This window comes from Hemiscyllium ocellatum, chromosome 39, assembly GCF_020745735.1.
Source record: "Hemiscyllium ocellatum isolate sHemOce1 chromosome 39, sHemOce1.pat.X.cur, whole genome shotgun sequence".
Taxonomy (NCBI): Eukaryota; Metazoa; Chordata; class Chondrichthyes; order Orectolobiformes; family Hemiscylliidae; genus Hemiscyllium; species Hemiscyllium ocellatum.
The window spans coordinates 37,356,173-37,369,607 of NC_083439.1; the positions used below are offsets into that span (position 1 = coordinate 37,356,173).

At 42.2% G+C, this 13,435-nt stretch overlaps 1 protein-coding gene across 3 annotated transcripts in view; it reads left to right on the forward strand.

Annotated features, from left to right (window-relative positions):
- Positions 1-13,435, forward strand: part of LOC132834422 (bcl-2-related protein A1-like) — a 50,756-nt gene that overhangs the window by 26,807 nt on the left and 10,514 nt on the right. For all 3 annotated transcript variants that reach the window (XM_060853355.1, XM_060853358.1, XM_060853357.1), the window contains exon 2: positions 4,090-4,142. The gene's annotated coding sequence lies outside the window, so the exon portion shown is untranslated. The remainder of the gene's footprint in view (positions 1-4,089; positions 4,143-13,435) is intronic.

The window sequence follows — 13,435 nt, forward strand, 5'->3', positions numbered from 1 at the left end:
TGTTTCTCATCTCAAAGAGACCATCAATACAAGATAGTCATGAAGAAACTGAATAGGAAATTCAGAAATATATAACTTTACCAATGGATAGTGAGAATATGGAACTTGCTAGCAATGTAAGTAGTAGACAGACATGGAGTAGCACAGTGGCTCAGTGGTTATTTTCCAGTCTCAGGTGACTGTCTGTGTGGAGTTTGCGGGGGTGCTCCGGTTTCCTCCCACTGTCCAAAGATGTGCAGGTTAGGTGAATTGGCCATGCTAAATTGCCCATACTGTGTAGAGGGGTGTGTAGGTTAGATGCATTGGTCAGGGGTAAATATGGGATAATAGGCTCAGAGAGTAGATTAGAGTGGTGCTGGAAAAGCACAGCAGTTCCAGCACCACTCTAATCTAGACTCTGGTTTCCAGCATCTGCAGTCATTGTTTTTGCCTAATAGGGTCGGAGAATGGGTCTGGGTGGGTTATTATTTGGAGGGTTGGTGTTGGGCTGAAGGGCCTGTTTCTACACTTGTAAGGATTCTATTAAACGTGCGAAGGGAAGAGAGGGTCTGCTGACAGTTTTGTAGAGAGAAGAAAGGAGAATGCTGACCTGCAGCATAAACATCAAAATGGACTGGTTATTCAGAATTGCCTTGTTCTGTGTCACATGTTGTTGCTGAGTGATCATATTATAAAGTTTAGCTTAGTAATGGAGACTTTTGTGTAGGAAAGGTTTTGAATGGATTAATGTTGGGGACTGCATTAAGTTCCATCCAATCTGAAGACATCGTGTAGTTTTGGGTCGTAACAAAGGAGTCCAGCTTGACATCCTGATTTTATCAGATGTACCAACTCCAGCTCTTGATAATCATAGCAAATATACCTAATTCGTCAATGTACCTGAAGATTGAAAAAATACCAATGTGACATCCTTACTGAAAAAAAGGAGGGAGGCAAGAAGTGGGTAACTATTAGCCAAACATCCATTGTTGGAAAAATGTTGGATTAATTATTAAGGAAACAATAGCAGTACCTTTGGAAAATCACAATCTACTCAAGTAGTCAGCCAGTGAAATCATGTCTGACTAATTTACAGGTATTAGAGTTTTTCGTGAAAGTTTCAACCAGAGTGAATACAGGGGAACCCAGTAGAAGGGTTATATTTAAACTTCCAGAAGGCATTCGACAAGGTACCTTACAAAAGTTTAAGTCAAAAGCTAAGAGCCCATAGTGTTGGCGGTCATGTATTGGCATGGGTAGAGGATTGGCTAATGGGCAGGAAAAGCAAGTGGGTTCTTTTTCAGGTTGGCAATCTATGACCAATGGGATTTCATTGGGATCAGTGTTGGGACTGTAAACTGCTTAAAATATATAATCATGACTTGGAGGAAGGATGTAAATAGCCAAATTTGCAAACAGCACAAAAATAGTTAGAAGGACAAGGTGCAAGAGGATACAGTTTGCAGAGATATAGTGATCAGTTAAGAATCATAGAATCATACAGTGCACACAGTATTCAACCTACTGAAACTAAACTGTCAAGTAAGAGAGCAAAAAGTTGGCAAATGGGGTATGTTGTAAAAAATGGGCAAGTTTTCATTTTGGAAAGGAGAACAAAAGCTAAGTATTATTAAAGTCGAGGAACACTGCAGAAAACTGCAACACAAAGGGACTTGAAGGTATGTGTGCACAAAACACACAGGTACAGCAGGTAGCCAGGAAGCCTAATAGAGTATTGGCCCTTATTTCAAGGGGGTTGGAGTATAAGAGTAGGAACTCTTACTACAACTATATAAGGTGCTTGTGAGACAACATCTGGAGTACTGTGAACAATTTTGATGCACCTATTTAAGGAAAGATACTATTTTATGGGAGGCAGTTCAGAGATGGTTCACTGGGATGATACTGGTATGGAGAGATTGTCTTATGAGCAAAGACCAAAAGGATTGGGACTCTACCCACTGAAGTTCAGATGAATGAGAGATGATCTTACTGAAATGCACAGGATTCTTAAGCACCTTGACAGAGTGAATGTTGTCGCTCATGGGAGAGTCTAAGACCGGAGGGCATGGTTTCAGAACAAAAGGGTCCCCAACTTAAAACTAAGGTGAAGAGGAATTTCTTCTCTCAAAGTCTTTGGAACTATTTGTCAGAGAGAGCTGTGGGGACAGAGTTCTTGAGTATATTTAAGGCTGAAATAAATAGATTATCAATCAGTAGGAGAAAAAGCAGGAAAGTAACATGAAGAATGTCGGATCAACCATGAATCGCAGACCAGGCTCAAAGGGGTTAAATGGCCAACACCTAGAGTCAGAGTCATATTCAGAGTCATAGAGATGTACAGCATGGAAACAGAGCCTTCGGTCCAGCCCGTCCATGTCGACCAGATATCCCAACCCAATCTAGTCCCACCTGACAGCACCTGGCCCATAACCCTCCAAACCCTTCCTATTCATATACACATCCAAATGCCTCATAAGTGTTGCAATTGTACCAGCCTCCACCACTTCCTCTGGCAGCTCATTCCCGACACACACCATCCTCTGTGTGAAAAAGTTGCCCTGTAGGTTTATTTTATATCTTTCCCCCCTCACCCTAAACCTATGCCCTCTAGTTCTGGAATTCCCCACCCCAGGGAAAAGTCCGTGCCTATTAACCCTATCAATGTCCCTCATAATTTTGTAAACCTCTAGAAGGTCACCCCTCAGCCTCCAACACTCCAGGGAAAACAGCCCCAGCCTGTTCAGCCTCTCCCTGTAGCTCAAATCCTCCAACCCTGGCAACAACCTTGTAAATCTTTTCTGAACCCTTTCAAGTCCCACAACATCTTTCTGATAGGAAGGAGACAAGAATTGCATGCAATATTCCAACAGTGGCCTAACTAATGTCCTGTTCAGCCGCAACATGACCTCCCAACTCCTGTACTCAATACCCTGACTAATAAAAGAAAGCATACCAAATGCCTTCTTCACCATCCTATCTATCTGCGACTGCACTTTCAAAGAGCTATGAACCTGCACTCCAAGGTCTCTATGTTCAGCAACATTCCCAAGGACCTTGCCATTAAGTGTATAAGTCCTGCTAAGATTTGCTTTCACAAAATGCATCACCTCGCATTTATCTGAATTAAACTCCATCTGCCACTTCTCAGTCCATTGGCCCATCTGGTCACGGTCTGTTGTAATCTGAGGTAACCCTCTTTGCTGTCCACTACACCTCCAATTTTGGTGTCATCTGCAAACTTACTAACTGTACCTCTTATGCTTGCATCCAAATCATTTATATAAATGACAAAAAAAAGTAGAGGACCCAGCGCCGATCTTTGTGGCACTCCACTGGTCACAGGCCTCCAGTCTGAAAAACAACTCTCCATCACCACCCTCTGTCTTCTACCTTTGAGCCAGTTCTGTATCCAAATGGCTAGTTCTCCCTGTATTCCATGAGATCTAACCAGTTTGTATAAATTAAAACAACTTTAATTTCCTATTTCTTACAGTCTTATGGTAATTCATAATTATTGCAATCATGCAATAAAAGACATCATGTTGTTAAGACAATTTCCTGTTCTTAAGATTAACCAACACTTCCTATGACTCAGTATAGAATGGAGGAACCCATCAGGGAGTATTTAACCTGATTAATGTTTGGATAGAAAGAATTGATAGCAGCACTCTACCCTAACTACCATCTGATAGTGATTAGTTCCATGACACATATGCTAAAAACAAATTAGAACAATCTAAAGTCTAAGGTGGAAGAATACTAATTACAATTAACTGAGAAGGGATCTATACAGAGTAAATTGGAAACAAAAACAAACAGGAAAAATGTCATGTAGTCATGGGTGATTTTAACAAATAGATGTTTTTGGGTTTTGGGATGATAAGGGAGATAGAGAAAATGATTAAATGAAAGAAAGCAAATAGATGATGCATATCAGGTGAACCCGTCAACAGAGATCCAGGCAATATACGATGAGTTGAGAGGAACATAGAATAGGGAAATAAGGCTGGCAAAGAAAATATGAGAATAGAATAACAGTCAATATAAAAAGTCAAAAACAGAAATTGCTACAGAAACTCAGCAGGTGTGTTTTGTTTTGTTTTTCAGTGGCAGCACCAACTCGAAGGGTGGGAGCATGGACCAGGGGCCTGCCGGGAGTGGTGAGTCACTAATTTGAGCTTTTATATTTGAAATCAGAGAGCAGAGGTTTCTGGGAAAGGAAGGACTTCTTTTAATTTCCGTCCAGCTATGTAAGTCAGTGTTTTCTAAACCCGAGGTCCTATCTTTGTAGGGCCTCCCATCAAACCACCTCCTCTAACTACATCAGGTAAGCGTGTCTTCTTTTTTACTTTGTGATAAGGGGACTAGCAGCGATGGCAGTGCAGGGAGAGGAATGTTGCTCCTGCGTGATGTTTGAGGTGAGGGACGCCATTAGTGTCCCATCCAAGTACATCTGCAGGAAGTGGACCCAACTCTTCATCCTCCAAGACCTTAGGGAACTGGAGTGGGAGCTGGATAAACTTCGAATCATTCAGGAGGCAGAGGCTGTGATAGATAAGAGTTACAGGGAGGTAGTTACTTGTAGGCATGAAGAAAGCTGGGTAACTGTTCAAAGGGGTAAAAGCAGTCAGTGGAGGGATCTCCTTTGGTCGTTCCCCTGAAAAACATGTATATCGTTTTGGATACTGTTGGGGGGGATGACTTACCTGGGATATGTAGTAAAGCCCAGGTCTCTAGCACAGAGTCTGTCCCTGTTGCACAGAAGGGAAGGAGGGAGAGGAGGAGAGTGTTAGTCATTGGGGACTCAATAGTTAGAGGGTCAGATAGACATTTATTGGGAACGAATTAAACTCACGGTTGGTGTGTTGCCTCCCAGGTGCCAGGATCCGTGATATCTCGGATCGTTTCTTTGAGGTCCTGAAGGGAGAGGGTGACCAGTTTCAAGTCGTGGTCCATGTAGGTACCAGCGATATAGGTAGAAAGAGGGATAGGGATGTAAGGCAGGATTTCAGGGAGCTAGGGTGGAAGCTGAGAGCTCGAACAAACAGAGTTGTTATCTCTGGTTTGTTACCCGTATCACATGATAGCGAGGCGAGGACCAGGGAGTGATATCAGCTGCAAGGATGGTGCAGAAGACAGGGTTTCAGGTACTTGAATAATGGGGCTCATTCTGGGGAAGGTGGGACCTGTACAAACAGGACGATCTTCAATTGAACCAGAGGGGTACTAATATCCTGGGTGGGAAATTTACTGGTGCTATTCAGGAGGGTTTAAACTAGCTCAGCAGGGGGATGGGAGTCTGAGGTGTAGCTGCAGTGCACAGGAGGATGAGAGTAGGGAGGACATGGACAAGATTTCACGGTCACAGGAAATGTGTTGACAAACAGCAAGCAGGTTTGGAGTGTGTCTACTTCAACGCCAGAAGTATCCGAAATAAAGTAGGTGAGCTTGCAGCATGGATAGATACCTGGGACTTCGATGTTGTGGCCATTTCAGAGATATGGATAGAGCAGGGTGAGGAATGGATGTTGCAGGTTCCAGGGTTTAGATCTTTCATTAAGAACAGGAGAGATGGTAAAAGAGTGGGAGGTGTGGCCTTGTTAGTCAAGGATAATATAATGATGGCTGAAATACCGTTTGATGAGGACTCGTCTACTGAGGTAGTGTGGGCTGAGGTTAGAAACAGGAGAGGAGAGATCACACTGCTGGGAGATTTTTATAGGCCTCCGCAGAGTTCAAGGGAGGTGGAAGAAAGGATTGGCAAAATGATTCTGGGTAGGAATGAAAGGAATAGGGTGGTCCCCAACATTGACTGGAAATGCTATAACTCTAGTACGCCGGATGGATCAGTTTTTGTCCTATGTGTGTTCAGGATGATTTCCTGACAGTATGTCAAAGGGCTGACAAGAGGGGAGGCCACACTGGATCTGGTGCTTGGTAATGAACCAGGCCAGGTATTTGATTTAGTTGTAGGTGAGCACTTTGGAGAGAGTGACTATAGCGCGATGGAAAGGGATAGGTACATGCCACAGGCCAAGAGTTATCGATGGGGCAAGGGCAATTATAATGCAATTAGGCAAGAATTAGGATGCATAGAACGGGGTAGCAAAATGCAGGGGATGCAGAGAATGGAAATGTGGAACTGGTTTAAGGAACAGATATTGCGTGTCCTTGATAGGTTTGTTCCTGGCAAGCAGGGAGGAAGTGATAAGGTAAGGGAACCTTGGTTTACTACAGAAATTGCATCTCTTGTTAAGCAGAAGAGGGAGGCTTGCATGTTGATGAGGCAAGATGGTTCAGATGAGGCGATGGAGAGTTACAGATCAGCTTGGAAGGATTTAAAAAGAGAGTTAAGAAGAGCAAAGAGAGGATACAAGCAGTCTTTAGCAAATAAAATAAAGGAGAATCCTAAAGCTTTCTATAGGTATGTGAGGAATAAAAGGATGACTAGGATAGAAATAGGGCCAGTCAAAGACTGAAGTGGGAAGTTGAGTGTGGACCCTGGAGATCGGAGAGGTGCTAAACGAACATTTCTCATCAGTTTTCACTCAGGAAAAGGAGAATATTGTAGAGGAGATGAATGAGGTACGAGATATTAGACTAGAAAGGATCGACGTTAGTTAGACAAGGTATTATCAATTCTAGAAGGAGTGAAACTAGACAAGTTTCCTGGGCCGGATGGGATTTATCCGAGAATTCTGTGGGAAGCTAGGGAGGAGATAGCAGAGCCTTTGGCTTTGATATTTGAGTTGTCATTGTTTACAGGTTTAGTACCAGAGGACTGGAGGATTGCAAATGTTGTGCCCTTGTTCAAGAAGGGCAGTAGAGATGATCCAGGTAATTATAGACCAGTGAGCCTTACTTCTGTTGTAGGAAAGGCTTTGGAAAGGGTAATAAATGATAAGATTTATAATCATCTAGCAAGCAATAATTTGATTTCAGATAATCAACATGATTTCGTCAAGGGCAAGTCGTGTCTCACAAACCTCATTGAGTTTTTTCAGAAAGTGACCAACCATGTAGATGAGGGTAAAGCAGTTGATGTGGTATACATGGACTTCAGTAAAGCCTTTGATGGTTGCACATGGTAGGCTGTTAGAGAAAATGCAGAGGCATGGGATTGAGGGTGATTTAGCAGTTTGGATTAGAAACTGGATTTCTGTAAGAAGGCAGAGAGTGGTGGTTGATCGAAAATATTCAGCCTGGAATCTGGTTACTAGTGGTGTGCCCCGAGGATCTGTTTTGGGACCACTGCTGTCTGTCATTTTTATAAATGACCTAGACACAGGCATAGGTGGATGGATTAGTAAATTCGCAGACAACACTAAAGTCAGTGGAGTAGTGGACAGTGTGGAAGAATGTTACAGGTTGCAGGGGGTCTTGGATAAACTGAAGAATTGGGCTGAAAGGTGGTAAATGGAGTTCAATGCAGCCAAATGTGAGGTGATGCACTTTAGGAAGAATAACAGGAAGGCAGTGTACTGGGTCAATGGAAAGATTCTTGGTAGTGTGGATGTGCAGAGGGATCTTGGAGTCCATATACATAGATCCCTGAAAGTTGCCACCCAGGTGGATAGTGCTGTTAAGAAGGCATACAGTGTGTTAGGTTTCTTACATAGAGGGATTGATTTCTCGAGCTGCAATATCATGCTGCAACTATACAAAATGCTAGTCTGGCCACACTTGTGTACAGTTCTGGTCGCCATATTTCGGGAAGGATGTGGAAGTATTGGAAAAGGTGCAGAGGAGATTTACCAGGATGTTGCCTGGTCTGGAGAGACAGTTTTTGAGGAAAGGCTGAGAGACCTGGGTCTGTTCTTATTGGAAAGAAGAAGGCTAAGAGGGGATTTGATCAAGACATACAAGATGATCAGAGGATTAGATAGGGGACAGGAAAAGTCTTTTTCCTAGGATGATGATGTCAGCTTGTATGAGGGGGCATAACTACAAATAGAGGGGTGATAGATTTAAGACAGAGGTCAGAGACAGGTTCTTTACTCAGAGAGTGGTAAGGGCGTGGAATGCCCTACCTGCCAATGTAGTTAACTCAGCCACATTAGGGAGATTTAAACAGTACTTGGATAAACAGTTGGGTGATAATGGGATAGTGTAGGGGGATGAGCTGAGAAGAGTTCACAGATCGATGCAACATTGAGGGCCGTAGGGCCTGTTCTGTATTGTATTGTTCTATGTTCTATATTCTATCTGTGGAGAGACAACAGAGTCAGCACTTAAACTCTCGTGACCCTTGTTCAGAACTGATAGCAACTAAGAAAAAGTGGTAGTGATTTTTGAGAACTTTTGTAGCTCAGGTTGATGGTAAGTCTGTAAGTTAGCTCATTGAGTTAGAAGGTTTGTTTTCAGATGTTTCGTCACCATAGTAGGGAACGTCATCAGTGAGAGTCTCCGGTGAAGGGCTGATGGTATTGGTTTATGTCATTCCCGGTTCTTTTTTCAAGGGAAGATAGATCAGATCTAAATTGATGTGTTTATTGATGGAGTTCTGGTTAGAATGCCATGCCTCTAAGAATTCTCATACATGTCTTTGTTTTGCCTGTCCGAGGATGTCTGTGTTGTCCCAGTCAAAGTGGTGTCCTTCTTTGTCTGTATGTATAGAAATTAGTGATAGTGGGTCATGTCTTTTGGTGGTCAGTTGGTGTTCATTTATCCTGGTAGCAAGTTTCCTGCTAGTTTGTCCGATGTAGTGTTTTTCACATTTCTTGCGCGGTATCATCTTTCACAAGAGCTGTAAAACCCCTGCACGTTTACCTTGAGAGAATCCTGGACTAGAACTCTCAAGTTTCTTTGCACTTCAGACATCTGAATTTTCTCCCCATTTAGAAACATGCCTCTATTCTTCTTACCAAAGTGCATGACCTCACACTTTCCCACATGATACTTCATTTGCCACTTCTTTGCCCACTCTCCTAACCTGTCCAAATTCTTCTGCAGCCTCCTCACCTCCTCCTCAATACTGCTCGTCCCTCTACCTATCTTTGTATCACCTGCAAACCTAGTCAGAATGCCCTCAGTTTCTTCATCGAGATGGTTAATGTCTAAAGTGAAAAATTGTCCCAATACTGAGCCTTGGTGAGAAGAAGGCTGAGAGGAGATTTGATAAATGTTTTCATAATCTTGAGTAGCTTGGACAGAGTGGACAGGGAGAAGCTGTCCCTGCTTGTAACAGAAAAAAGAATGAAACGGCATAGATTTGAAACACCTGCAAATGAAGCAAAGGAGATGTGAGAAAAAACTGTCACAGAGTAAGTAGTTAGGATATGGAATGCATTGTTTAGATATGTGGTGGAGGCAAGTTAAATTGAGACATTCAAGATGGGCATTGGTTAGATGTTTGGATATAAATAGTGTGCTGGGATATGGGGGAAAGGCATGAAATTAACACTAGGTAATAGATCATGATGCGCCGAATACCCTCTTCACGTTCTGTAACAATTTTGTGGATAGAAAAATGGGGGATATAAGGGTAATTCTGTATGTTATCACACACGAATGGTACATTGTTGGAAGGAGAAAATAAATAGTGATATAGTTTGGCTGGAGATTTTTAATGCAGCCAAATTAAGTCACTCAATTTGTTATTGAACATCAATTCCTAATTTGAGGAAGGACAAAATACTTCCTGAAGCAATAGAGAAAACAAAGAGGCAATTGTCGTGGAAATTAAAGTGACTCGATTCAGCTATTAGCAAGAGCAACCAAAAAGCTTTATTAATTTTTTTTTAACCTCTGCATTGCAGAGGGACCACATGTACTTGACAAAAATGTCTTGTGCAAGGGCCCTGAACATAATTCAGGTTTTCGTCTTATACTGTTCCTTATCATGCACTCAAAGGAGAAGACTGTGAAGATTTGAGATGTAATTCTTTTCATTCCCTTGTTGTGGACATACTGTTCTTATATTTTTCTCTTGTTGAATGTTTACAAAGTTCCACAGAGACAAGCTGTCCCTCGGCTGCAGACTGCAGCAAAGTTGCAAAGTGTCAGAAAGTTTTAAATTTAGTAAAGCATTGTCTTTCAGATTTCAGAGTAAATGGATTTCAGAGTAAATGTTAATTTTCCATTACAGCAATATAATTGGGAGATTTCAATCTGCCAAATTTTAAACAGGACGTGAATAAAACTCAAAATTAGTAAATGGATAGCGTGAAAACTCATGACCAAACAAGTCATCAAGGTTCGGGAAAGTACAGAGAAACTACAGAATATGACATATCTCATTATCAAGGCAAAGTTAAGCTGAACGTTCAAATAGCATCATACACACGGTTCATTGAGAGAATCAGAAGTGAAATGAGGAAGAAAAATTGGTGCCAAAAAACCCAGCAGGAAGTAGCAGGTAGGAGAGGACAAGCTCTTGATTTACAACAGAAATTTCAGAAGCACATCAAAAGTGTCATTAAAAGGAAGTGGAAATGAATAAACTGCAGATGCTAAACAACGCGAAATATTCCTCTGCTAATGTAATATTATGAAGGCAGTCAGGGAAGGAGTGAGAACCACGAAAAATGCCAAAGGAAATGAGGTTGAAGATCAGTTAGTTGTCTTGTTTAACGCAGATTTATTTGAACTCATGAAAACAGTCAGTAACTGTCTCCTGGAGGCGGGATTGATGATTGTGATGAATCTCGGCTTAAAACCTTGATTCTAGCCAAGCTAAGGGGATGGCTCAGAGCAACCCTATTCCTGATCATATTTGATGAAGAAATATATATATAACATTTGAGCGGAGTTCAGAGCTGGCGAATTAACAGATACAGATTTAGTATGAAATCAAGCTGACATAGTTTGCACAAAAAAGTGGACAAATTTCAACCAGACAACGAAAAACCGACCAGAGTAACACACCAATACTTTGTAAAATATTGTAATTTTGCTATTTGAATGTTCAGGGGCAGCACAGTGGCTCAGTGGTTAGCACTGCTGCCTTACAGCTCCAGGGTCCCAGATTCGATTCCAGCCTCGGGCAACTGTCTGTGTGGAGTTTGCACGTTCTCCCTGTGTCTACGTGGGCTTCCTCCTGGTGCTGTGGTTTCCTCCCACAGTCCAAAGACGTGCAAGTCAGGTGAATCGGCCATGCTAAATTGCCCATAGTGTTAGGTGCATGAGTCAGAGGGAAATGTGTCTGGATGGGTTACTCTTTGGTGGGTCGGTGTGGACTGGTTGGGCCGAAAGGCCTGTTTCCACACTGTAGGAATCCAATCTAATCTTAATCACCAGGTGGAAATCTACAAAGGTTGTGCATAATGAAATAAATAATGGCTGGTAAAGTGGAAAATTCTGTACAGCTGAACATCCATTTCTTGAAAAAGTTGGCAGTGGTAGAGTTAACAAGGCTGTTGCAGAAATTAAAAACAATAAGAAAATCTTACTGTTAAAGGTGGTTAAAGGAGTGGTGCTGAAGTTCTATGACTTGATCTGTGTTCACGTACTCAATGCAAACTGATTAACGCCACAGATGATACTAACCTAGGAAGTGTTATGGAGATGGAGATAGTGCATGGGGTCTGATAATTGTGATTAAATATAACCTGTAATTGGATACATTAGATTAGATTACTTACATTAGAGTACTTACAGTGTGGAAACAGGCCCTTCAGCCTAATAAGTCCATGCTGATCCTTCAAAGAGCAACCCACCCAAACCCATTCCCCTACACTTAACACTATGGGCAATTTTGCATGACCAATTCACCTACCCTGCACATTTTAGGACTGTGGGAGGAAACCGGAGCACCCAGAGGAAACCCACACAAACACGTGCAAACTCCACACAGACAGTTGCCTGAGGCAGGAATTGAACCCGGGTCTCTGGCAGATTACTAACAGATGAAATTGAATCTGTGCAAATGGAAGACACAAGTATGAGAAGGTGAAACAAATGCAACCAGAATATCATGGAGAAGATAGATTGATATAACTCATCATTAAGAGAAAGAGTTATTATTTGATTTGATTTATTATTGTCACATAATAACGAGTATTTTGCATCAGTGTTTACTGTGGAGAAAGCCATGGAAGATGTAGAATGTGGGGGAAATAAATGGTGACATCTTGAAAAATATTCAACTTACAGCGGAGAGATGTTGGTTGTCATAAACATATAAAGGTACAAAAGACATAAAGGCAACAAATCCCTCTAAGCTAATCTGGTGTACCTTAGAACTCTGTGGGAAACTAAGGAAGTGATTAGTGGGCCCCTCGCTGAGATATTTGTATCATCGATAGTCACAGGTGAGGTGACAAAAGACTGGCTAACATGGTGCCACTATTTAGGAAGGGCGGTAAGGAAAAGCCAAGGAACTATAGACCAGTGAGCCTGATGTTGGTGGTGGGCAAGTTGGTGAGGGGAGTCCTAAGGGACAGCATTTATATATATGGAAAGGCAAGGACTGATTAGGGGTAGTCTACATGGCTTTGTGCGTGGGAAATCATGACTCACTAACTTGATTGAGTTTTTTGAAGAAGTAGCGAAGACAATTAATGAAGGCAGAGTGATGGACATCATCTACAGGGACTTCAGTAAGGCATTGGTCAAGGTTCCTCATGGTCGACTGGTTAGCAAGTTTTGCTCACGTGGAATACAGGGAGAACTGGCTCAAATGTAAAAGACAGAGGGTGCTGGTGACAAGCTGCCTTTCAGACTGGAGGCCTGTGACCAGTGGTGTGCCACAAAGGTCGGTGTTTGGTCCACTGATTATTATCATTTATATAAATGATTTGGATGTGAACATAGAAGGAGAGTTAGCAAGTTTGCAGAATGTACCAAAATTGGAGGTGTAGCAGACAGCAAAGACAGTTACCTCAGAGTACAACAGGATCTTAATCAGAGGGCCAGGTGGGTCCATGGTGTTTAATTTAGATAAATGTGAGGTGCTGCATTTTGGAAAGGCAAATCAGGGCAGGATTTATTCACTTAATGGTAAGGTCCTGGGGAGTATTGCTGAACAAAGAGACCTTGGAGTACAGCTTAATAGTTTCTTGAATGTGGAGTTGTAGGTAGATAGGATAGTGAAGAAGGCATTTGGTATAATGATCTGGTGAAGGAGCAATGCTCCATAAGCTGGTGTGCTTCCAATTAAACATGTTGGACTATAACCTGATGTTGTGTGATTGTTAGCATTTGGTATACTTTCCTTTCTTGGTCAGAGTATTGAGTACAGGAGTTGGGAGATCATGTTCTGGCTGTATGGGACATTGATTAGGCCACTTTTGGAATATTGTGTGCAATTCTGGTCTCCCTCCTATTGGAATGATGTTGTGAAACTTGAAAGGGTTTAGAAAAGATTTAAAAGGATGTTGCCAAGGTTGGAGGATTTAAGCTACCACTGTGGGCGGCACGGTGGCACAGTGGTTAGCACTGCTGCCTCACAGCGCCAGAGACCCGGGTTCAATTCCTGACTCAGGCGACTGACTGTGTGGAGTTTGCACATTCT